Here is a 27,742-nt window from a genome sequence, read left to right on the forward strand (position 1 = left end):
ATTTTGATAAGGATTGCACTACATATGTAGATTGCTTTGGGTCATATAGACATTTTAACAATGTATGTTCTTTCTTTTTTTAATTTTTTTAATATGAAATTTATTGTCAAATTGGTTTCTATACAGCACCCAGTGATCATCCCAACAGGTGCCCCCCTCCATGCCCATCACCCACTTTTCCTTCCCTCCCACCCCCCCATCAACCCTCAGTTTATTCTCAGTTTTTAAGAGTCTCTTATGGTTTGGCTCCCTCCCTATTTTTTTAATCCCCATACTGGCATTCACCTTTCCTACCCCAAAACGTGCGGTTTGTGGTAACCTTTATAAAAAATGGTTCTAATGGGTATCCCAGCATATACGCTTTTTAAAAAGCCCCTTCTGAATACCAGGGGTGGTGAAAGTGAATTGTGTTCTTGGATTTGTTTTAAGCCTTTGATGGGTCAAAAAGGTGGTTCTGAAGATCTGAGTTTTGTTCTTGTGTTTTTTCATTTAGATCCCCCAGGATACAAAGGAGAGAACATCTCCATTTTCCCAAATTGAGGGTAAGAGAAGGAAAAGAGAAACAAGCTGTTGACCCCAGTTTGGCTCAGCTTCCCAGCCTCCTTTATGGCTCAGGTTCTTTCACAGGAACTAGTTATTGCTTCCATAACACTGTTATGGGTAATCTGTGAGCATAGAATGCTTTTCCATTTCCTTATAGCATCTTCAATTTCTTTCAGGGAAAACTGCACGTTACTATAGCTGTAAGACTTCTGTGGGTATGTTTTAACAAGTTCAAGAAGTCCTTCACTCTTCCTAGTTTGCTGAGAGCATTTATAAGGAATGGATGGACGTTGGATATTGGCAAGTGATTTTTCCTATTGGTTTCCTCTTTTAGTTTCAATGTAGTAAATTATTTGAATTTCAAATGTTAATCCAACCTCACATTCCTGGAATAAACCAGATTTAGGCATTTTCACATATTGGGTTTCATCTGCTGAGATACTGTTTAGAATTATTGCATCAAATTGCATGACATACATTTCTTTCTTGTAATGTCTTTTTCTATTTTTATGTTGGGGTAATGCTGGCCACACTGAATGAGTTCGAAAGTACTTCTAACTTTTCAATATTTCAAGGCTTTACGTGGACGCTGTATTATTTCTTTCATAAATTTTTGATATATTCCTTCTTAGAGATGAATATTGTCATTGTATAGATAGACTACAATTTTGTAAGAACAATCACAATTTTGATTTATTACTGATCAATAATAAAGTCATAAGGCCTGAAGGTGTTTATTCCTTCCTGTGGTTTTTCTTTCTAACCTGATAGTTGTCAATGTCAGGTCTTGGGTGGCAGAAAAGTTCCACCATTCTCTAGGGAATTGATCTCAGCTGTTGGAGGCCACCAGGCTTTGGAGGTTAAGCATCTCCCATAGGACAGCCTGCAGTCAAGGACTGACTGGTCCGGCCTCCTTTTCTCAGTGCCTACTCTGCGGCATAAATCATGCTTCAAAGTTCCTTAGGGGATTCTGCTGAAACTCAACTCTAACTGAAACCACATCCCTGCTCACCTGCTTCCCCTTTCCTATCCATCTCTCGCTTTTTTAGAGACTTCTCAAAAAAAAATTCTTCCTTAAAAAAGCATTTTCATAAGAATCTCATCTCAGCCTCCACTTCCAGAGAACCTTGTCTAAAGACAGCAGGTGTTTGACTCAGCATATCCCAAATGAAATCCTTGCTTTTTCTCACCACTAGCCCCCAAACTTTCTGTTTGCTAATCTTCCCTTTCCCAGAAAAAAAGGTGCTGCCATCCACCATGGATCCAAAAGTATGGCTTTGCTTGTATCCAACTCATCATGACCCCCTTTCCTCAATCCCAATGATACCAAATACTGCCCATGCACACATTTATTAAGTTACATGTTTGCTTCTGAATACACATAAAAAACTGTAGAACTTAATTAAGATAGGGTTTCCATATAACATGGACTGAACCTTATTTCCCTAAATCCTAAAATAAAAAGTGTCACAAAATACGGCCAACCATATTAAAAGGTAGATCAATTCATTTGTACATATATATGTATCTGGAAGTCTGTTTGGTGGAACTCGAACTACATAATAAAAAACAATACGGCACGTTATTGATATTTTGTTATAGAGTTCAGTATTCTAATAATTTTATTCCCGCTCAAATGATAATACACTAGAGTGAATAACATTTTCTGTAAAAATTATTTTCACACATTTTTAAAGTTTCAATCAGTATCCTTTCCACATCGTATCTCAAAATGCCTTTAAAGAACATAATGCCAAGCAATTTGTTTCCTTTGCAAAAATCTCAATTTAGACATTTTGCGACTAAATCATTTTTAATACAAAACTCTTTTATGCCAAGAGAATTACACTGTTGACTGTATCAAAGTAAAATATTCAAAATGCTGGCAATATATTAGTACATGTTTCTGACAATGGTTCCAAAGGGTTCAGACAACTAAAACGTATTTATAAGATAGCCATACCATACTTCAAGCATTGAAACCTCAACAACAGTTGAAATGTAAATCAGAGGGCAAACTCGATGTATTCTTCCTATTGCTTTGTGTGAGGTCATTTAATCTTGCTTCTAATCACTGCAATCAAAAATGTACATGACATACCAAAAAGACTGCATTAATCCTTTCAGACTCAATATCAGATAATGAACTAAAAAAGCCCTTCCAGCTACTTCCTGTGGTGAACATTCCTTGTGATCTGTTTATCAAATAGCTCCTTTAACAAGAGCACATTCTTAGTTTTATTCAATCAGTTTTTAAGTATCATCTCTATTTAGACTTTATCTTTTGTCAGTGGCTATAGCTAGTGATGAGGAAATATCTGGAAAGTGAGGAGTAAAAGAAGGATGTGCCTCTGACTTAGGGCAGAAACTTTGGTCTAAACAAGGAAGAGCTGCATCGATGAAAGCCATTTGCATTGAGGGAGTGGATGTGTATTTGTTTCATTTCTAAGTAAAACGGAGAGTCTTCCTTTTTAAAGAAAACCCCTATTTTATGTATTAAGCCACTAGGCAGTTCTAGGTTAAAGCTTCTACTGAGGGGCATCTGGGTGGCTCAGTCGGTTAAGCACTTGACTCCTGGTTTCAGCTCAGGTCATGACTTCCCGGTTCATGGGTTCGAGCCTCAAGTCGGGCTCTGTGCTGACAGTGTGGAGCCTGCTTGGAATTCTCTCTCTCCCTTTCTCTCTCTGCCCCTCCTCTGCTCTTTCTCTCCAAATTAAACAAACAAGCAAACAAACTGCATTTTTGAAAAAGCTTGTAATGATTATATTTATTCTAGATACTATATTCTCCTATATACCTTAGTTCAGATTTAATTTGAACTTTTTCTCATCCTGCTTTGCTCACCACTTTTGTTACGACTATAGTCACAAAGAAGACAGATGCCTTTGGGTGGCTTTTGTGGACCACCTTGGATACATCACTGCATTTCAACTTAGGAGCTATTAGCTTGTTTCTCCGGGAATGTTGTTTTCTCATCAATAGATTTAGGAATATGTTTCCATTTTATTACAGTAGATGTGGCCTAAATATCATCCTGTCAACTAGCCACACCCAGAGGAACAGAAGAACAAGTCCCACTGTAAAACTGTTTAATTTTATACCTAACAGTACACATGAAGTACTTCAGTTTTTAACAATTTGATATAGAACAAGATTTTTTCATGTGCAGAGAATGTCACACAGGGAGAATTTTACAACGCAAAGTAACAATGTCAACAGAAATGATCAACGTTAAGGAAGTGTCTCCTTTACTGAAGGCGCAGAGTTGGAATTTCTAAAATCAGAAAAAGTTTTTCCATTTAAAGTCACTGACATTGAAATGCCTATTTACTCACAACATTTAGCACACATTTACGTTATGGAATGAGATATGTGGGCATAGTGATGAAGTATAAGACTAGTGCATACAAGGGCAGCATTAAAAACCTAGGTATCAACTCCTTGGTCCTACTATTCTTAATTTCCCCTCTGTCTTGTTTACAAGCTCTCTTTTCTGAGAGCAGTTGTTCATTATGTTAATGCAACATCCTGTCAAACAGTACTTCAGCTAGTAACTCTGACTGTATTTTGTTGGTGAGGGAAGGGAAGACATACCTCGATACAAGGAATTACTACAGAATGCTAACGACAATGAAAGAAGTTTGTAAACCCAAATTCGGCAGCCCCGGCATCCTAATGAAATCATATTATGTTTAAGTGGAAAAGTAACTCAGAACTTATCTGTTCATCCAAGAAAGGGAGAATACCCTGAGGGGGGGTTCAAATGGTACTGTTTATTATATGGCAGAATTCCATGAACTGCAAGCGAACAGGTAATGTTTGTAGAGAAGAGAAAATAACCAGTAGTCATTAGGCACTTAGAGTTTAGAAATTAAACATTCCACGCCGTGATGGGAATGGAAACAGTGAGTGACATATATTACAAACACCTAGCCATTTCCTTTCCTCACAATATGCTTGCTATTATGTAATACCGAGAGGACAAAAATGGCAACGGGGGAAATGGCATTTTTCAAGGGTATTTATCACTAGAAAGCACTCCCCGTGACTCCAGTCATTATCAACTTTGTAAAATAAATAGTGGCTTGCAGTACTGGCTTGGCACAATAGGGCTGACAGAGAAAACGCAGTGTTTTGGATGTCTGGAGCCATGGACAAGAGCAGAACCCATCTTGTGCATGTTAGCAAATATTAGCAGCCACCCACCGTGCCCTCTGGAACCCCCTCCTATGCTGAAAAGCCACCGAAACTTAGCCTGGCCTTTTGTAGACATGGGTCCAAGCACTAGAAGACGAAGATTTTCAATTGAGTTTCAGGTCATAGCTTATAAATATGCCGACTACCTACTCTAAAAATGAAAGTAATTTATTTGCTAATGGAGAATGGTAGGTATCGGAACAAAGTTTAGATTAGATTAGAAAGAAATTCTATCATTCTTTTCATTGCGTTTTCACACACGTACACACCCCAGTCTTGCAAAGAATAGGACTTTTTTGAATGTGAAAAACAATATTAGAGGCGTCGCAAGGGGAATTTAGATTCATTTCCATAAAGAAATGTTTTGACTTTACCAAAAAAGTGTATCAAAGATTCTGGATACAGGCTACTAAAATTCAATTTCTAGACCTTAGGATGTACCTGGTTAATTTATTGAAGAATACTCTATTTAAGTAGAACTTAATTGACCACATTAATACTATGGCTATAGATCCCACCTTAGTTTTTAAATTAGGCATTGTCCAGAAAATTCTAGAGCCTCAGCGTCCCAGCTTATTTCCCCTAAATTTCACCAGCCAAATTGGTTTCTACTTTCTGGTATCTGCGTACTTCAAATATGATGCTAATGTAACACTTGGCACATTGCATTACTATTATTAATTGTAAATGTAAATGTATTCGCTTTCCTATGGCTTTTGAGCATTTTTGATGTCACACTCCCTGCATCTGATTTAGAGACAGTACCAGAACGAGACCTGGCTTCTAGGACATTTTTCAACCACACTTTCTGAACTTCATCGTAGTAACTCTTCATCTCATTTTTACCTTTATAGTCCCCTCAAATCTTTCTCTTGAAATGCTCTGGAATATCAAGTTGTCGGGCAGAAGCAGACTTGGGCACAAAACTTAAAAATCAGAATTTGTAGTGACATTACTATTTTTTAGATGTGAGATCTTCAACAAACTATTTAATCTACTTAGGTCTCCTGTTTCTCATACGCGAATTGAGTATAATCACACTAATTATATGTTTTCTTATAAGGATTAACAGTATATTATAAATAAAAGCACCAGATTAGTTAAAAGCCCTGTATTAAAAAAAAAAGCATCTTTATCTTGTTGCTAGATGAGGTAACATACTCAATTTTGATAGCTCTGTTACATATTTCTCAATTATTAAATAATATCTTCTTAACTAAAATGTGTACTTTCTGATGTTTGTATGGAGAGAAATAGCACCAAACGAAAAAACCAGGACGGCAAAGCTCATGTTAACATGTTCTCATACGTTAACCAAATACAATTTATTTTGATTAATTTTAATTAATTTTCAAACTAAAGTATTAGATTGCTGATCAAAGGTTTATCACAATCTTTTTCAAGAATATATACATTTTTATACTTGTATGTTGATTTGTGTCTATGTGTATGAATAGAATCTTGAGGACTGCTTTCATAACACAGGCAAAATTAAGTGAAAAATAGGACAATTATCATGGTCCCCAACCTCAATATTCTTTTTTTTTTTTTTCATTAAAATGCCAAGGACAGGAAAGTTGTTTCAACCCAGATTCCAAATTCCCAATTTTGTATCCCATTCAAACACCTACATCTAAGACTGTGTATCTAAAGCACATTCTGCAAAGACGCAAGCACACAGTCTCTTTCCATGTGGACTTCACTATTCTGAAACATACACATTTGGAAATAAATGAAAAAATATCTTCAGTTCTTTGAACTGTGGCAGCTAAGTCCATTTTTTTTTTCATGTCCTATAAATGAATCCCATTAAATTGCTGAAACGGTATACAGTATTTACATGCATTGAAATTCACTATAAATATTTACAGAACTTCAAGATGAATGCCAGTCATATAAGCTAAATATGTCTGACCACAATTACTTTTCATGAGTAAACGGGTTTTGCCAAATGGCATTTTTTCAAAAAAAAAAAAAAAAAACTAAGTATTTTGGAATTCTGTTCAGATGACAGCAATATGTAGATAATCACACTCTACAACCGTTCACATAAAGTTGAAGGAAACTATAGATTTTTTTTAAGAGATTCATTGTTAGGTATCTAGGCCTTATGTGTCTTTGTGTCTTGATAGTGTTCTTTAGCGTGTGTGTGTGCGTGTGTGTGTGTGTGCGTGTGTGTGTGTGTGCGCGTGTGTGTGCGTGTGTGCATGTGTGTGTGCGTGTGTGCGTGTGTGTGTGTGTGTGTTTTAAATGGGGAGAAGAAATGAACAAGGGGGAGTAACAAAACTATAAAATGGCAGGAAGGTGGGGGAATGGGGTTAAGGAATGGAAGATTCTGCCAGGAGAATGAATTCAAATGCTATTTTTAGCAGAAACTTCTGAGGAATTAACTGCTTCCAACAGTTTACCAGAAACTACTTTGATTGCAATAAGTTTCTAGCAGTGACACGGGGGAATTTTTAAAGCTTGGAATGTGATAGGGATGTCCATAAATCTCTAATTCGGGGCCCATTGCTGTTCCTACTCAGGTTGGTCTATACCATTAACAGCAAACATGTCAAATTTCTCTCCATCACAAAAGCAATGAGGCTTATCATCATTGCCATGCTTTTAATAACATCACTTTTTTAAATGGCCTTTTCACAATGTAATCTGTGACCTACATAGAAAATGTGCTCCTCTGAAGGCCATATTTACATTTTGACTATGAGTCAACTGAACATTCTAAGTCAGAAGTAAATAGCAGAATTATAGGACAGACATTTACCAAATCTGCAAGGAAGAGTGAAAACAAAGTTGTGGAGAATAACTAATAAAAAATAAGCTTACTATATGTATAATGTATGATTCTTTGCACATGGAGTTTGGGAGAGGACACACACATCAATTTATTTATCCACAGATTTCATACTCAATACCGAGTTCCTCAAGGAGATGGGATAGATTTCTACTGACCTGACCATAGAAGTTCTATATTCTAGTTCTTTGTTCAGCACCAATTAAATATATGACCTTTGAGTATTTGTACTGAATATCTTGGCCAGAATATGTTCATCTTGATAATTAGAAACACACCTAGGCTATTCCTATGGTATCTACTGCTTAACGACAGTATTTATTATTTGAAATATTGTAAAGACCCCTAAGTAAGGAATAAGCTAAAAGCATTTCCTATGTCCTAGACTTCCCTGTTAGACCAACAGATAATCTATATATTTTAATGTTTATTTATTTTTGAGAGAGACAGAGAGAGACAGAGAGAGAGCGAGAGAGAGAGAGGGAGGGAGAGACACAGAATCTGAAGCAGGCTCCAGGCTCTGAGCTGTCAGCACAGAGCCCAATGTGGGGCTCAAACTCATGAACCATGAGATCATGACCTGAGTTGAAGTCGGACACTTAACCGACTGGGACACCCAGGCACCCCTAATCTATATATTTTATTAGACAGATACGCTCACTATTTTGTTCCCAGAACAAAACACTGTGCTTTACACACAACACACCCTTAGCAAAAACTTACTAAGTGAACAAAACAGCCATTTCATAATTGACATCATGAAGAAATCCTGGTGTAATAAATGTGCACCGATTTGAACAATGAACGAAGAGTCTGTATTTTGTTGTTTTTAATTAAGATCTAAAATAAGTATGTAATTTAGAATATACAAATTTACAGATTAATGACTTTGCCCGAAAACAGTGTATTTTCCAAAGAATTTAAAAAACTTTATATAAAACATCTAATCGTCCTACCAAAGGCAAACTAACAGTAAATGAAATAAGGTAAGTAGCATGTAGCCTAGAGAAATATTTGAAGAAATATATATTTGGCTATCCTCCTTTCCCCCAAATAAACATTTGTTTTTCCTCACCAATAGAAATGGTCAGTTTCCAAACACACGTTAACTGGAACAAACACATGACTTGTTTTCATTACACATCCGGAAATAATATTGTACACTTAAGACAATGGGTTCATTTGGAATATCTGTCTCATTATAATTCTATTCTCTGTAAAACAGATCCAGAAGTTCAGAAATGCACTTAGTACATTTATATTATACTGGCGATCTGAAAATTAATGAATTTAAGTGCCTGAAACTTTTCAAATCACCACATTTTACTTAAGGAAACTAGTGCTCTACAATGTGTCTTTATTCTCCCAAGATGGCAGAATTAGTTAATGGCAGAGTCAGGATCAGAAGATATTTCTGATTTCTACCCTGCGTGTGCAGATTTATTATTATTATTATTTATTCTTCATGTTTGTATTGGGTGCCTACCATGTGTCAGGTACTATTCAAGCCATTTGAGATATCTTGATACACAAAAAAGTGAAAAGGACCTTATATTTAGTGGGAAGAGACAGATAATGAACAGATAAATTTATAAGTAAACACAAGTAAATTCATATGGGAGGTGAGAAAGGGATAAGTGCTATGGAGGAAAACGTCAAGCACGGTCAGGCATTCTGAAAGGTGAGATGGGGAAGGGGAATGGTTAAAAAATGTGTGTACAGGGTAGTTCTCATTCAGAAAGTGACACTGGAGCAAACACCTGGCAGAGGTGAGGATGTTAGCTGTAGAAATGTAAGTGGAAAACATTCCATGGAGAAGGAACAGTTAAGAAAAGGTCCCTACGGCAAGAGTTTGCTTAATGTATTCAAGAAGGCCTTGGCAAGTGGAGTAGAGGAAGGGAGGGAAATCAACAAGATGAGCTTAGAGATTTAAGGCAAAACAACCCACATAGGACCTAACTGGCCATTGCAAGGGCTTGAGCTTTGACTCTGAGGGGCATGGGGAGCCATATGCAGAGTTCTGAGCACACAACAAACTCGATCATGACTTACTGCTGAGGACGGGAATTGAAAACCATTTTCTGTAAAGGGCCAGATAGGAAATATTCAGGCTCTGTGGTCCTTTTGGTCTCTGTGGGAAATACTTAGCTCTGCCACTATTACATGAAAGCAGCTATAGACAAAACATAAAGGCATGAATGTGACTGTGTTCTAAGAAAACTTTATTTACAAAAAAAAAGGAACATGAGCCAGATTTGCTCCACCACTCTGGCTGCTATACCAGGAATGAACAACCCCAGGGAAGCAAGTGGAAGCAATGAGGACATTTTTGTTTTGTTTTGTTTTGTTTTGTTTTGATTTTAGTAATCCATGAAAGAGACGATGAGGTATGCATGTTTCCATCTATTCTACAATGTATTTCTACTTAAATCGCCTCACTTCCAGAGGAGTTTTCAATGGAAGAAGTGAAGGAGAGAAAGGGGAGGAGGAATCATCCTTTTGCATAATTTATTTTGTATGACAAATGCATAAAAATAAAATAGTGGGGAAAAAACAAATATTAGTCACTTAATTAACACATTGCTTCACACAACTCTCAGGAGGTGATCTGAATATGGTAACTGCTTAAAAAATATATTTTGTATGAGAAGGAAAGATAAATAACACATGAAAAAAATAACTTTCAGGCCATACATAATTGAATACTAAAGTATCTGAACCAGACTCTAAAGTATAAGTTAGAGTTCAGCTGTGAGGTGTATCTTTCTTCCTTCCCTTCTATTTCCAGGAAAGAAAATTTTCAAATAGCAGATGTCTTTTCTTCCAACTAGATACATTATCTACTCATGAAATCTAATATGACACTTCTAATAACACTATAGCAATCAGCAATGCTTTTGAGTGATTTTTCAAATGCAAATCACAGCAGCAAATATACAATATTGTGATACTGTTATGACAAAATAGGTACAACTCAAAACAATGAGTATTTAAGATGTATTAAAATTAAGATGATGAAAATATTACATTATACTAGCAACATTTTATGATTTCACAATTATAGTGATTTTTTTCTGGGTACATAAATGATACATCTGTATTGTAAAAAACTTCGACAATAAAAAAAAGCGTAAGAAGAAATATGTATTTTTAAATCTCCATCACCATATATTAATAAATATTAATACTGGCCATTTTAATGCATATATATATATATGTAGACATATATATTTACTGTACTAGGTTGATACATGACACGTGAAGATTTTTGTTTTCTTCTTTTTCTTCTTTTTCTCTTCCTCCTCCTCCTCCTCTCTTCCTCCTCCTCCCTGTTATTACTACTCTTCTGAAATCATTTTTCTTATATTTCCAAATCATAGCTCATTTCAATGAGTCATATTTAGCAATTATATATAGTGGAAGCCCAATTTCATCACGCAAAATAATTGCACAAGAAATGTTACTATGTTCTCTCACTGAATTAACACAGTGAAGAGTTGGAAAGGGAGTTGAGGAAACCTTGATTAATGAGCTGAATAATGAAATAGCCAGTTTGCTGTCAATCAGAGATTGAATAATCATTCTTCCACCTTTGTAGGGCAGGTCTGCATATCCTATGGAAATCAGAAGCTCTTTCACCTTTTGATTTTCTCCTGCCGAGTGTCCACCCAGAACCATTCAGCTTCTTATTAATTCTGACTCATTCTTTCTACTCATACTGCAAACAACTAAGTTCTTGGTAATCTGACCCTACTCATTTGAAATGTGTAGTAAGCTGGATGTGAACTAGCTTAAAGTTATCTTTGGATCATCTATGAAGAGAGTTTGCTAAGCATGTCAATAATAAAATTTCAAACTATAAGATGAAGACTTAGACAACTTTAAGAAAAACAATAGACTGTCAACAATTAAGATGTACTTAAGCAGTTATGCTTTCTATATGATTAATCTGCTAATTATAAAATCTTCACCTATAATAGGTTTCACTGACTACATAGCAATGCTTCCATATTAATTTTGTGTTAGTGCAAGCATTCGGAGGTAACATTTTTGCAGTTTTGGTGATTTCCTAGCTTTTAAATGAATTATCATTAAATATTTCTGAAGATCTTAGAATTTCTCAGTGGCATGAAAGCAAAGATCATAAAAATAACTATAGACTTTTGCATAGTTCCATCGATGTGTTATTTATCCATGATATGCACTTGATTGCTGACCAAAATAATTTTAAATAACTGACTCTTCATATGTGATTTTCTTTTAATTTGACGGTGTGGCTTAGGAACTGTACTACATTGTACCTAGCTTTTTTTGGACTTGAGCCAGTTCTAAGAATAAGTTTTGAGGAACTAATAAGGAACTCAGAGTTTATTCAGTGCTGACATTTTAGCGTTTTTCAGGTGTGATTTTTAAATTTTTGTGTCTTCAAACACTGTTACCCCTACTACTACCCTGTGAGGTCAGTCAACAACATCAAAAGGCATGGTGATTTTCATCTGAGCTATATCTTTCCACTGAGGAGAGGAACCCAAGATTTTAGAATGTGAGCTTATTTTTAATAAATCACGTGGTTTTGATATATGAGGCATGGCTAAGCTCTATTGCTACCTGGGGCATTTTTTTTCCTATTTCAGTTCCCATCTTATTCACCTCAATTCTCTTTTTCCTACCAGGGTAGTACGCAGGCGCGCGCGCGTGTGTGCGCGCGCGCGTGTGTGTGAGTTGCTACTAAAAAATGAAAAGTAAAGTCTTAAGTTACCCTGTAATCCTTGTTGCCAAAACTCACTATGGCTATTATTCCAGTTTTACATTCGGCATCCCATGCAACCGCATCCCATTCCAGAAGCCCCACCTTCAGCCACATCTCCTTTGGACATTTGGGTATACAAGGATTCATTTCACATTCCTTTGTCTCTCAACCGTAAGCAAGGCTTAAGTTCTAAGTCCTACAGATATTGGAAAAAGATGGAGGTGGAGTCAAAAGGAGAAATCTAGGGCTTCTCCCTCACTAGACAGTAAATAAAGGTAACTGTTTTTGGTTTTATGCAACAAGAGCTAGATAAATTTTTATAGCAAAAGAAGAGCGGAGCCTTTTTAAAAAGAATTTTTTTTTATGTTTTCGCATTATTCTTAAAGTAAGCAAGTGAAAGTCAGCCTCAGAAAGAACTGCCCAGAATGTAGGACGGGATCTTCTCTTCAGGTCCCATCCACTTCCTACGCTGGCCCCTGAAGACTCGCCCCATCTTTCATTACACTGCCTCAATTTCTTGCTTCCTCAGGACAGTCAGAGGCCCAGCCAGCATCGATGAAGGGCTGAGACATCTGCCAAGGAATGGGGGTCCCATTCTTTTTTTTCCTTAAGTTTATTTAGTTTGAGAGAGAGAACACGCACACAGAAGGGGCAGAGAAAGAGGGAGAAAATTGCAAGCACGCTCTGTACTGCCAGCACAGAGCCCCACCCAGGGCTCGAACACAGGAACCGTGAGATCATGACCGGAGCCGAAATCAAGAGTGGTATGCTCAACCAACTGAGCCACGCAGGTGCCCCGGGAGGTCCCCTTCTTACAGTTCCGTGCAAAGGAATGGTAAAATGCACATTCTTGACACCAAAACTGGCAGTTAGGCAGATGTATCTCTTCCACCCTGATCTGGAAGAAGGAATTTCCCATACAAATATTATTATGGAAAAAGATCCATACTGTTTGGCCCTTGGCTTTCACCCTAAACCTGTGAAAGTCCATCTGTGTTCCTGTGAATTGATGTGTCTCTAATAATAAATTGAATATTAACCTAACATACAATTTTTTTAAAAACTAAAATCATGTGCATGTTCCATTATTTCCCTAAGAGTGCTATGCATGAAAAAGTGCCTAAATCATTAAAAATTAAAGGCCTTTATTGGGGCGCCTGGGTGGCTCAGTGGGTTGAGCGTCAGACTTCTGCTCAGGTCATGATCTCATTGTTCGTGACTTCAAGACCTGTGTCGGGCTCTGTGGTGACAGCACGGAGCCTGGAGTCTGCTTCAGAATGTGTGTCTCCCTCTCTCTCTGTCCCTCCCTTGCTTACACACTCTCTCTCAAAAGTAAGTAAACATTATGGGAATGCAAGCTGGTGTAGTCACTCTGGAAAACAGTATGGAGGTTCCTCAAAAAACTAAAAATAGAACTACCCTATGACCCAGCAACTGCACTACTAGGCATTTAGCCACGGGATACAGGTGTGCTGTTTCGAAGGGACACATGCACCCCCATGTTTATAGCAGCAAGATCAACAATATTCAAAGTATGGAAAGAGCCCAAACGTCCATCGATGGATGAATGGATAAAGAAGATGTGGTATATATATACAATGGAGTATTACTCGGCAATCAAAAAGAATGAAATCTTGCCATTTGCAACTATGTGGATGGAACTGGAGGGTATTATGCTAAGTGAAATTAGTCAGAGAAAGACAAAAATCGTAAGACTTCACCCCTATGAGCACTTTAAGAGAGAAAACAGATGAACATAAGGGAAGGGAAACAAAAATGATATAAAAACAGGGAGGGGGACAAAACAGAAGAGATTCATAAATACGGAGAACAAACTGAGGGTTACTAGAGGGGTTGTGGGAGGGGGGATGGGCTAAATGGGTAAGGGGCACCAAGGAATCTATTCCTGAAATCATCGTTGCACTATATGCTAACTAATTTGGATGTAAATTAAAAAAATAAAATAAAACAAGTTAATAAAAAAAACTAAAAAAAAAAGTAAACATTAAATAAAAATTAAAGGCCTTTCTTAAATAACAAAGAATCCCTTAGCAATATGAATGGCCAAGCCATTTATTTGATTTGTAAATTCTAATTTTATGAACTGATTTGAATAATGTAACTGTATATGTTTCAAAATGCAAAAAAATTTGAGTTATTTAAGCAATCTATAAAAACTGTATTAGTATATTTTTTCTATTTTCTTACACTTAAATGCTTTCAAATTCACATAAATGAGCTTATATTCCCCTCAAAAGTGATATTTATTTCTGAAAGAATACAAATAAACTTAATAATCTTTAAATTATAGAAGAAATATCAATATACTACAAGGCTCTACTGTACATTTTGGAAAGTCAGGCTCAACTTACTGTAGCACTATGGAAGGAGGGAGAACCTGATATAAAGTGTGAGAAAGGAAACACTTATAGCATATGTTTTCTGAGTACTGGAGGGATTTTCTAGGTACCATTCAAACCTAGAGTACCTTTTGAAACTTCTTCCATCATTTCTGTAACTCATAAAAGAATAAATTTTGTAGAGAACATTTTCAGTGATGGGATGAAAATCCTGTATTTTCACAGACTCATTAGTAGCTAAATAAAAACCATTTAGGGGCACCTGGGTGGCTCAGTTGGTTATACATCCAACTCTCAGTTTCAGCTCAGGTCATGATCTCATGGTTCGTGGGTTCAAGCCCCACATAGGGCTCTGTGTTGGCAGGGCAGAGCCTGCTGGGCTCTATCTGTCTCTCTCTGCCCCTTCCCCAACTCTCTCTCTCAAAATAAATAAATAAATAAGTAAATAAACAAACAAACAAACAAACAAACTTTAAAAAACTCATAATAAAAATTGGTACTTTCTAAAAGATTGAACATTGTACTTACAAAGAAAGAACAAGAAAGCAAGTGAGAGAGTTAGGAAGATCAAAAGAGGGATAATTCTTTGCACTTATTTATTTCGAATGTTTTAAAAATGATCAGTCCTACAGGAATGAGCGTGGATTGATGTGAAGCAACATCGATGGGAGTCAGAGTAGCATTATCAGTGGAGATTTCTGATCCAAAGAGATCCTGGTGAAGTATATGAGTTACGGCCATCTGTATCACTCCCATTGACTGTGTCCATCACTGTCCCCTTCAGCCATCATCTCCACTATGTTGCCCCTTCCTGTCCACAACTACTGCCACCATTATCACCACCATCGCCCTACCTAAAACTAAAGAGAGAGAGAGAGAGAGAGAGAGAGAGAGAGAAAGAACAAAAGAAAGAAAGAAAGAAAGAAAGAAAGAAAGAAAGAAAGAAAGAAAGAGAAAGAAAAAAAGAAAATAAGAAAATAAAAGGAAAGGGGGAAAGAAAGAAAGGTTTTATGTGGAAAAAGCTTTTAAAACTTCTCTATGGATCTATAGGTTTTACCAATGCCCAATAAGAAAAGGTTGGGGAAACCCCATCCAATTTAGTCATGGACATTTATGTGTGTGTGTGTGTGTGTGTGTGTGTGTGTGTGTGTACATCTATGTATGTGTGTGTGTATACGTGTGTGTGTGTGTATTTTGTTAACTATTATGAGTGTTAATATTCCGTCCTATTACATGTGTTCAGTTTTTCTCAACTAATTAATATATGAACTTTTCAATGACCAGAGATGTAGGAAACTCCATAAAGACCCCTACAATGAAGTAACTGACACAGTGACTGCCATGAGTAATTCATACACATGATAACAATGTCCAAATCAGGCAAGGAAAACTGCACTCTCAACAGATAGTATTTCTGTTTGACCGAAAATTTTAAATTACTCATATCAAAATGAAAATAAGCTCAACAGATTCATAATTAACTGGGGTGACCATAATGTCAATATTTTATGTATTTTGAAGTAGACGTGCATTAATTGTATTAATGATTTTGCCTTATTTTTCATTGTAATAATACTTATTAAGTTTGCCTTTAAATGGCAGGTAACTTAATTGGAAATTGCGTATTTTGAAAATTATCTTAGTTACAGTCTTGCTTTGTTCCCTAAATAACCCGATTTCATTCCCTTCCCCTTTTCCCATTTGTGTACTTAAAAACCACAAGGAAAGAATTTTGCAGAGCACAGAATTTCTTTTATGCTTTAAGGTTTAGACTTTGTTTAGAAAATCTGAAGAATTTATTTATTTTCTGAGGCTTTAATCTTTTTGATAAGTAAAGTTCATGGAAAACCATGTAATTGGTATAGAACTTTTCACTTGAATTGAATCGCTTAATCCTTCTGTACTAGAATACTTTTGCATCTTGCCTGGAGTAAATTAGTTTCTTTAGGTTAAAAAAAATCTGGGAATTATATTTTTCAATTTGAAATTCGCTTAATATCAAAGTGGCTATAATTAATTCTTTTTTTCCTCATGATCTGAAAAGCCATAATGAGAAATTACAAATAACGTATCAAAGAAATTTCATAAAGTATACCTGATAAAAACATTTCAAGTGTGAGGTACTTTCTTTTTCACACTAGATTTGATTTTATAATACATAAAAGGCATACAATTAGTGCCATCTAGTGCATTAACCCATCATGCTAGCAATCTTATCAATTCATCACATGCCTTGCTTTTCAGAAGGCATTTTGTAAAGTCATACAATTTCTCAAGATCATTTAATTCGAGTTAATATTAAACAGTTGATTTAATTTTAGTTAAACGCTAATCTATTTACCTGTTACAGTTCTTAAAGAAGTTCAAAAATCAGATAGATCATTATTTTCTTATCATTATTTTAATTGATTAGAATTTTCATTGAACATTATGTGAGCACGACCTACACATTTACTCTGTGCATAAAAAAGAAGAAATTGCTGCTTTAAAAATATACTTTGCTACAACTGTAAAGTTCAACAATTGCCTATGTTAAGTTGGCAATTATATTTGGATAGCAATTCTCTTACACAGGTATTTTCCCCTAGGTTTCAAAAAATATGAATATTTCTGAGGTCAACGCAGAGTTCCTGCATCGTGCCCTGATATTATTAGTTCGAGAAAAACGAGAATGATAAAATTCCATGTACTGTACTTAAATTAGCCATGGGCACTCCCACACTTCTTGTCTATTTAGTTCAAAAAACTCCTTTGTGCATTGAAAGCCTGAGAAAATTTTAAGTCAGAAAATATGATGACTTAGAAAAAAAATGAAGTTGATTCACAACAGTAACTAAGTGCACTGAGACCTCTCCCTAGGAAAGTCAGTTACAGAAAAATTCAGTTTTAACCTTATTTCATCAGATGAACAACCAAACATGAGGCAAATGGTAAACTGCAAAGGAGTGGGCACCCCCCTCCCGTTGGCCTCAGTTTCTCTCTCACCACTTTTATATTCCAGGTGCTTCTATGTTCTCCTCTTCTCAATTACTCCCTATTCTTGTATTTCCTTTCTTCCTATTTTGTAACAACGTCAAACCAAGGGAGGTTAACAAAACTTGGCCTGCTGACATCATGGCCTGCTGTCAGTTACAAAAAGCATCAAATAAATTTAAAACAAAACAAAACAAAACACCTTGAGAATTATCCAGAATGCTCCCCTTGAGCTCTTGATCCAAACTAAACTATTCCTCCCATTTACTTTTGACCTTGATTTCCATTTTCAATTTAAATTATCCTTTCAACCAATCTTGACATGCAATTATCCATCTGACAGGTTGATGGTCATAATGCAAACCCAGATTTACTCATTTGTTCGTTAAGTATTAATACGGTGTGGTGGGCACTAACCTAGTCACTGGGAACCAGTGAAATAGAAAAATGACAAGTATCCCGGTCCCATGAAGCTTATAAGAAGCAAATCATCACCATCATCATCATCATCATCATCATCATCATCATCATCATCACCACAAATACGTAGATAATGTATGACAGTGGAAAATTCTATGAAGAAAAATGTATCAGAGTGACTGGAGTAGAAGAATTTTAGGAGGGTGGTCATCCAGATTTCTTTGGAGAGATAACATTGATCCAGAGAGAACTGTAGCACTCTAGGAAGAGAGACCAGCTGAGTGCAAAGGTTTGGAGATGCAAATGAGCTTGATATGTTTAGGATATTCTGGATGAACAAGAGCACATTTAAAGGCATAGATCCATGGAGGTCTAACAGTCTACAGGTTGTGGGATCTTTGGGGTCATTCAAAAAAATTGTATATAATTCTGCATGCAATGCCATCTCATTGAAGGGTTTTTTTTAAAGCAGTGGAATCTCCAGTCCTGATTCAAGTTTCAAAAGGGTTAGTGCTTTGTGAAAATGTATTACAGAGGAGAAGCAGGAAGACCGATTAAAAACCTATTACAATAGTTTGTCCGGGACAAAATGGAATATTAAGGTTGTGTTATTAAGGATCCATGAATTGGTGAATCATTTGTAAGAAATGAGAAATATTTATTATTAGCACCATCATTCCTAGTCCATGATCTTTCTCTCTCTCTCTCTCTCTCTCTCTCTCTCACACACACACACACACACACACACACACACACACACACAGACATTCTAACAATACCACTGTATATATTATAATTTGTGTATATAGTACAATAGTGTGATTTATAATAATTACATATTTGGTCTTATTTCTGGCACAGAGCTTCTAAAACCTTTGGCATTTCCTAAGTGAGGAGAGCATATTGGTGTCTTTTTTTTTTTATGGTAACAAGATGACTTTTAGATGCTACCTAAGGATAGGGGCCGGTTGCCAAGAGAACCAACCAGGTGATTAGTGTGTTGGAACTTTTAACCCTGCCCTGACCTCTGGGGAAGGAAGAGGGGCTGGAGGCTGAATCAACTGCCAATGTCCAATGGTGTTTCATTGGCCATGTCTCTCTAATAAAGCCTCCATTAAAAGACAAGAGGACTGGGTTCAGGAGTTTCCAGGTTGACGGACACACGGAAGCACCGGGAGAGTGGCACACCACAGAAGGATGAAAGTTCTGCACCTTTTCGCCATACGTTGCCCTATGTATCTCTTTCTTATGGTTGTACCTGACTTATGTCCTTTCATAATAAACACTAATCTGGTAAGTCAAAGGCTTCCTGAATTCTATGAGCTGCTCTGATAAATTAATTGAACCCCAGAGGGAGGTCATGGGAACCTCTGATTTGTAGCCAAACTGGACAGAAGTTGTGCATAACCTGGGGACTAGTACTTGTGATTGGCATCTGAAGGGCTCTGTCCTTAATGTGTGAAATCTGACATTATTTCCAGGTAGATAATGTCAGAATCAAATTAAATTGTAGGACACCCAACTGGTGTCATGGAGAACTGCTTGCTGTGGGGAAAAACATCCACACATTTAGTGACCAGGAGTGTCAGAAATGAAGTGGATTTTGTTTGTTTGTTTTTTTAATTTTACTTATTTTGAGACAGAGAGAGAGAGAGAGAGAGAGCGAGCACATGCACACGAGAGCAAGCAGGGGAAGAGCAGAGAGAGAATCCCAAGCAGACTCCCAGCTCACCTCAGAGATGAACCAGCAGAGCTCAATCCCATGAACTGAATTGTGAAGTCAAGAGTCCTATGCTTAACCAAATGAGCCACCCAAATGCCCCGGAAATGAAGTGTTTTTTGAAGGTAAAGGAGAATATTAGGAATATATACAATCAAAATAAAATTCAGAAGATAAACACAGTAGATGAAATGTGCCTCCTGGTAAAAGGGAATTTAGAAATTTGCATTCCATTCCTAAACTGTCATTGACTTTGTCAGTAGAAGCCACGCCTACTTTCCACTTATGTTTATTATTGAGTTAGTTGTCCAGAACCACCGATAACATTTAAGGAATATACTCCTTCAATACATATACATTAATGTAGTATGGTCATTAGAGCCACAGGATTTATCTACTGATAACAGATTTATCAAAAACCTATTTATGGCAAATAACATTTTTACTGTGAACACTATATAGCCTTTCACATGAGTATTTATTGCCCTTAGGCAAGATCGTCCAAGAAAAGTTGTAAGAGTATGTGGCACCTTGGGGTGCCTGGGTGGCGCAGTCGGTTAAGCGTCCGACTTCAGCTCAGGTCACGATCTCGCGGTCTGTGAGTTTGAGCCCCGCGTCAGGCTCTGGGCTGATGGCTTGGAGCCTGGAGCCTGCTTCTGATTCTGTGTCTCCTTCTCTCTCTGCCCCTTCCCCCTTCATGCTCTGTCTCTCTCTGTCTCAAAAAAAATAAATAAACGTCAAAAAAAATTTTTTTAAAAAGAATATGTGGCACCTTAACTGCTATTTTCTCTAATACTATCAATGTAAAAGAGCCCGTGTGGTCTGAGTGTTGAACCATCTGCTGGGGACTCCAGGCCAAAGAAAAAAGTAGCATACATTGGAAAATGAGTTTTTTTCAAGAATTCTGAATTTTATTAAAATACCATTGTTTTATATCAATTTCCATCTATTTTCTTCTTAAAAGAATTGCAAAAGTAAAAAGATATTTTGGAAAGGTGCTGATGATGACTGCATAGATCTGAATCTCCCTGGAGCCCCACAAAGAATCACAATGAGCGACTGGGATGCAAATCCAAAAGCCTATGGATGACATTTCAAATAAAATTAGAATAATACGGTGTCCTATGAACTGCACACTGGTTGGGACAAACTACCAACAGCCACAGACATCAAGTTTCAAAGTCTGTGAAGGAAAAGATAGAGGAAAACACAGGGGAATGTACCTTAGAATAGGAGAAATTCCAAAGAGCCAAGAGTTATTTCCTGAAACCACAGTGGGCCAACTTGATGTCTACAGCTGAAATGGGGAGAATTTTGCCCAACCTGATGGAGGGTGAGTGCAATGAGTATGTTGCAAGGTCTAAAATGGCATGAGAAATCTAGCCACCATGAACTCTGGAAGATAACCAGACAATGTGCTCTTGCAGAATGTAACTCCACACGGAGGACAGACTTCTGGAGGAAGGATCAAAATCAAGCAGAACTGGAATAATGAAGAAAAAAGAAATAAATGGTCCAGATAAAAGTGAGATATAGAAAAGACACAGGAGATCTCCAAAAGTGAGACACTAAGCCATGAACTTTAGAGCACTACATAAAAACAACAGAAATGGATCTCTGTGAAATTAGATACCCCATATTAGACATCTCCCTGTACAAAGTCCAAGGAAACTAATTTCACTTGGAATGACAATGAAGAAATATTAAGGCCAAATCTCATATGGAGTTGTTTTAAAGATAGAATTTGCAGCAAACTATCATCCTAAAAAACAATGGAGAAAGATATGCTCATAAAAACGACCAAAACTATAACCTACTTGAAAGGAGTTAAGATGGTGGAGAAGTAAGGGGACCTAGGTTTTCCTTGTCCCTCCAACACAGCTGTATTGAGATCAGATTACTTGGAACACACAGGAAATCAATCTGCAGAGTGGCAGAAAGATATCAATGGTTGGGGGGAGACGGCTTAGCAGGATTGAGTTTTTCTTCCCTTTCATTTTCTCTTTTTATAGGTTCCCTCTTTTCCTTTTTTTCTCCAGGCTTACTTCAAAAACAAATCAAAGCCCACCTGGTTGAAGTTCCAAACACCCCACCACTACAAGCAAGGATGAGCTCTGCAGAGGACTGACCAGTGGGACAGAGCAGCCAAAACACAATAACAGAGTGCACACAACATACACCAAAAACATTTCCTGAGTGCCAAGCCTGGGACAGTGGATGAGCTGTTTTTAATATAGTAGCACTCTAGGGTGCAGGACACATAATGAGCTTTTAAAACACACAAAAGACTAAAACAGCCAAAATGACAAAATGGAGGAATTCTCCCTAAAAGAAAGTTCAGGAAGAAATCACAGCCAGAGAACTGCTCAAAACAGATATAAACAATAGATCCAAACAAGAATTTAGAGTAAAGGTCATAAGACTAATAGCTGATCTTGAAAAAAGCATAGAAGACACCAGAGAAACTCATGCTGCAGAGATCAAAGACCTAAGAACTAGTCACGATCAATTAAAAAATGCTATAACAGAGATGCAAAATAAACTAGACATAGTAACAGCGAGGATGGAAGAAGCAGAGGAAAAAGAGAGTAGGTGAAACAGAAGATAAAATTATGGAAAATAATGACACTGAAAAAAAGAAGGAAAGGAAATTACTAGATCACGAGGGGAGAATTAGAGAACTAAGTGATTCCATGAAATGAAACAATATCCATATCATAGGAGTTCCAGAAGAAGAAGGGCAGGAAAAAAGGGCACAAGGTTTATTTGAACAAATTATAGCTGAGAACTTCCCTAACCTGGGGAAGGAAACAGACATCCAAGCCCAAGAGGCACAGAGAACACCCTTCAAAATCAACAAAAACACCTCAACACCATGAACTATAGCAAAACTGGCAAAATACAAAGATAAAGAGATGATTCTGAAAGAAGTCAGGGACAAACGGGCCTTAACCTACAAAGGTAGATGCATAAGGTTCGTAGCAGACCTGTCCAATGAACCTTGGCAAGCCAGAAGGGAGTGGCAGGAAATATTCTATGTGCTGAATAGGAAAAAATATGCAGGCAAGAATCCTTTATCCAGCAAGGATATCATTCAGAATAGAAGGAGAGATAAAGACTTTCCCAGACAAGCAAAAACTAAAGGAGTTCATGACCACTAAACAAGTTCTGCAAGAGATCCTAAAGACTCTGTGAGTGCAGAGCAGCAAAGACTATAAAGGACCAGAGACATCACAACACAAACATGAAATCTCCAGATAACACAACAGTGCTAAATTCATCTTTCAATAATCACTATGAATGTAAATAGATTAAATGCCCCAATCCATAGACATAGGGTATCAGAATGGATAAAAAAGCACACACACACACACACACACAAAACAAAAAACAAAAAAACCACCAAGATCCATCTATATGCTGCTTATAAGAGACTCATTTTAGACCTGAGGACATTTGCAGATTGAAAGTGAGGGGATGGAGAATCATCTATCATGCTAATAGACATCAAAAGAAAGCCAGAATAGCCCTACTTATATCAGAAAAACTAGATTTTAATCTAAGACCATAACAACAGATGAGGAAGCGCATTGCATCATAATTAAGGGGTCTATCCATCAAAAAGAGCTAACAACTCTAAATATTTATGCCCCCAATGTAGAACACCCAAATATATAAATCAATTAATCTCAAACACAAGCAAACATTGATAATATTACTGTAATTGTAGAAGACTTCAACAATCCACTTACAACAATGGGCAGATCAACTAATCAGAAAATCAGTAAGGAACTAACAGCTCTGGATGAAACATTGGACCAGATGGACTTAACAGATATATTCAGAAAAATTCAACCTAAAGGAGCAGAATATATGTTATTCTCAAGTGCATAAGGAACATTCTCCAAAATAGATTACACACTGGGTCACAAAACAGCCCTCAACAGGTACAAAAAGATTGAGATCATATCATGCATATTTTCAGATCACAATGCTATGAAACTTGAAATCAACCACAAGAAATAATTTGGAAAGCATCCAAATACATGGAGGTGAAAGAACATCCTACTAAAGAATGAACGGGTTAACCAATAAATTAAAGAATAAATTTAAAAATACATGGAAGCAAATGAAAATGAAAATATGACAGTCCAAACCCTTTGGGGTTGCAGCAAAAGCAGTCCTAAGAGGAAAATGCATTGCAACTCAGGCCTATCTCAAGAAGCAAGAAAGTTTCCAAATATACAACCTAAACTTACACCTGAAGGAGCCAGAAAATGAGCAGTAAATAAAGTCCAAAGCCAGCAGAATAAGGGAAATAATAAAGATTAGAGCAGAAATAAATGATACAGAGTCCCCCAAACAAACAAACAAACAAACAAACAACAACAAAAACAGTAGAACAGATCAATGAAACTGAGAGCTGGTTTTTTTAAAGAATAAATAAAATTGATAAACTCCTAGCCAGACTTCTCAAAAAGAAAAGAGAGAGAACCCAAATAGGTAATGAAATCATGAATGAAAGAGGTGAGATCACAACCAACACCACAGAAATACAAACAATTAGAATACTAAGAAAAATTAAATGCAACAAATTGGACAATCTGGAAGAAATAGAAAACTCCTTGACATTCACACACTACCAAAACTCAAATGGGAAGAAATAGAAAATTTGAACAGACCCATAACCAGCGAAGAAACTGAACCGATTATCAAAAATCTCCCAACATGGGACACCTGGGTGGCTCAGTCAGTTAAGCATCTGACTTCGACTCAGGTAATGATCTTGTGGTTCATGGGTTCAAGCACTGCATCGGGCTCTGTGCTGACAGCTTGGAGCCTGGAGCCTGCTTCAGATTCTGTGTCTCCTTTTCCCTCTGCCCCTCCCCTCTCACACTATGTCTCGCTCTTTCTCTCTCAAAATAAATAAAATTAAAAAAATTTTTTTAAATCTCCCAATAAATAGGAGTCCAGAGCCAGATGGTCTCCAGTCATTTAAACAGAGTTAAAGACCTATTCTTCTCAAACTTTTCCAAAAAATAGAAATGGAAGGAAAGCTCTCAAACTCATTCTACGAAGCCAGAATTACCTGGATTCCAGAACCAGACAAAGACCCCACTCAAAAGGAGAATTACAGGCCAATATCCGTGATGAATCTGGATGCAAAATTCTCAACAAGATAGTAGTAAATTGAATTCAACAGTACATTAAAAGAATTATTCACCATGATCAAGTGGGATTCATTCCTGGACTGAAGGGCTGATTCAATATTCACAAATCAATCAACATAACACACCACATTAATATCAGAAAGGATAAACACCATATGATCCTGTCAGTAAATGCAGAAAAAGCAATTGACAAAATACAGTGTCCTTTCTTGATAAAAATCCTCAAGAAAGTCAGGATAGAAGGAACGTAGCTTAACATCATAAAAGCCATATATGAAATGACCACAGCTAATATCATCCTCAATGTGGAAAAACTGAGAGCTTTCCCCCTAAGATCACAAACACGACAAGGATGTCCACTCTCACCCCTGTTGTTCAACATAGTCTTGGAAGTCCCAACCTCAGTAATCAGACAACAAAATGAAATGAAATGCATCCAAATTGGCAAAGAAGTCAAACTATCACTCTTCACAGATGGCATGATACTCTACATGGAAAACCCAAAAGACTCCACCAAAAAACTGCTAGAGCTGATACATGAACTTATCAGAGTCGCAGGATATCAATGTACAGAAATCCATTGCATTTCTATACACCAATAATGAAGCAACAGAAAGAGATATCAAGGAATTGATCCCATTTACAATTGCACCAATAACTATAAAATACTTAGGAACAAACCTAACCAAAGACGTAAAAGATCTGTATGCTGAAAACTACAGAAAACTTATGAAAGAAATTGAAGAAGACACAAATGGGATGCAGCAAAGGTAGTCCTAAGAGGAAAATACATTGCAATCCAGGCCTATCTTAAGAAGCAACAAAGTTCCCAAATACACAACCTAACCTTACACCTAAAGGAGCTAGAAAATGAGCAGTAAATAAAGCCCAAAGCCAGCAGAAGAAGGGAAATAATAAAGAGTAGAGCAGAAAGAAGCAATATAGAATCCAAACAACAACAACAACAACAACAACAACAGTAGAACAGATCAATGAAACTAAGCATATTCCATGCTTATTCCATGAAAAATATTCCATGCTCATGGATTGTAAGAACAAATATTTTTAAAATGTCAATACTACCCAAAGCAATCTATACATTCAATGTAATCCCTATCAAAATAACACCAGCATTCTTCACAGAGGTAGGTAATCCTAATCCACAAATAATCCTAAAACCTGTATGGAACCAAAAAGACCACAAATAGCCAAAGCAGTCTTGAAAAAGAAAAGCAAAGCCGGAGGCATTCCTGGACTTTAACTATATTACAAAACCATAATCATCAAGACAGCATGGTATTGGCACAAAAACACACACAGAGATCAAAGGAATAGAACAGAGAACCCAGAAAGGGACTCACAAATATACGGCCAACTAATCTTCAATGAAGCAGGAAAGAGTATCCAGTGGAAAAAAGACAGTGTCTTTGGCAAATCGTGCTGGGAGAACTGGACAGCAACATACAGAAGAATGAAACTGGACCACTTTCTTAAATACACAAAAATAAATTCAAAATGGATGAAAGACCTAAAGGTGAGACAGGAAACCATTATCATCCTACAGGAGAAAACAGGCAACAACTTCTTTGACGTAGGTCACAGCAGTAACTTACTTGATACATCTTCAGAGACAAGGGGGAAAAAAGCAAAATTGAACTATTGGGACCTTATGAAGATAAGAAGCTTCTGCACAGCAAAGCAAAGAATCAACAAAACTAAAAGGCAACTGACAGAATGGGAGAAGATATTTGCAAACGACATATCAGATAAAGGGTTAGTATCCAAAGTCTATAAAGAACTTATCAAACTCAACACCCAAAAACCAAATAATCCAGTGAAGAAATGGGCAGAATAGACATGAATAGACACTTTTCCAAAGAAGACAACCAGATGGCCAGCAGACACATCAAAAGACACTCAACATCATCATCAGGGAAGTACAAACCAAAACCACAATGAGGTTCCACCTCACATCTGTCAGAGCGGCTAAAATTAAAAACTCAGGAAACAACAGATGTTGATGAGGATATAGAGAAAGGGGAACCCCCTTGCACTGTCAGTGGGAATGCAAACTAGTGCAGCCACTCTGGAAAACGGAATGGAGTTTCCTCAAAAAATTAAAAATAGAACTACCCTACGACCCAGCAAATGCACTACTAGGTATTTATCCAAAGGATACAAAAATGCTGATTCAAAGGGTCGTGTGCATCCCAATGTCTAAATCAGTGCTATTAACAATAGCCAAACTGTGGAAAGAACCCAAATGTCCATGGACTGATGAATGGATTAAGAAGATGTATATACATACAATGGAATATGACTCAGCAAAGGAAAAGAATGAAATCTTGCCATTTGCAACAACGTGGTTGGAACTGGAGGGTATTATGCTAAGGAAAATAACTCAGTCACACAAAGACAGATATCTATGATCTCACTCATAAGTGGAATTTGAGAAACTCAACAAATGAACACGGGGAGGGAAGGAAAAATAAGATAAAAACAGAGAGGGAGGCAAACCATCAGAGACTCTTAAATATAGAGAACAGGCTGAGGTTGCTGAAGGGGGAAGGACTGCATGTGTGCATTGGGGGTGGGTTAAATGGGTGATGGGCATCAAGGAGAGCACTTTTCAGGACAAGCACAGGGTGCCATATGTAAGAGATGAATCACTGTGTTCTACTCCTGAAGCCAAGACTACACTGAATGTTAACTAACTTGAAAATATATATATATAAACTAAAACAAAAAAAAACCAAAATAAAACAAAAAAGTATAACCTACTATTTCAAAATGAGCTAAACAATATTAAAA

Source organism: Panthera tigris, chromosome B4 (assembly GCF_018350195.1).
Source record: "Panthera tigris isolate Pti1 chromosome B4, P.tigris_Pti1_mat1.1, whole genome shotgun sequence".
In the NCBI taxonomy this organism is placed as follows: Eukaryota; Metazoa; Chordata; class Mammalia; order Carnivora; family Felidae; genus Panthera; species Panthera tigris.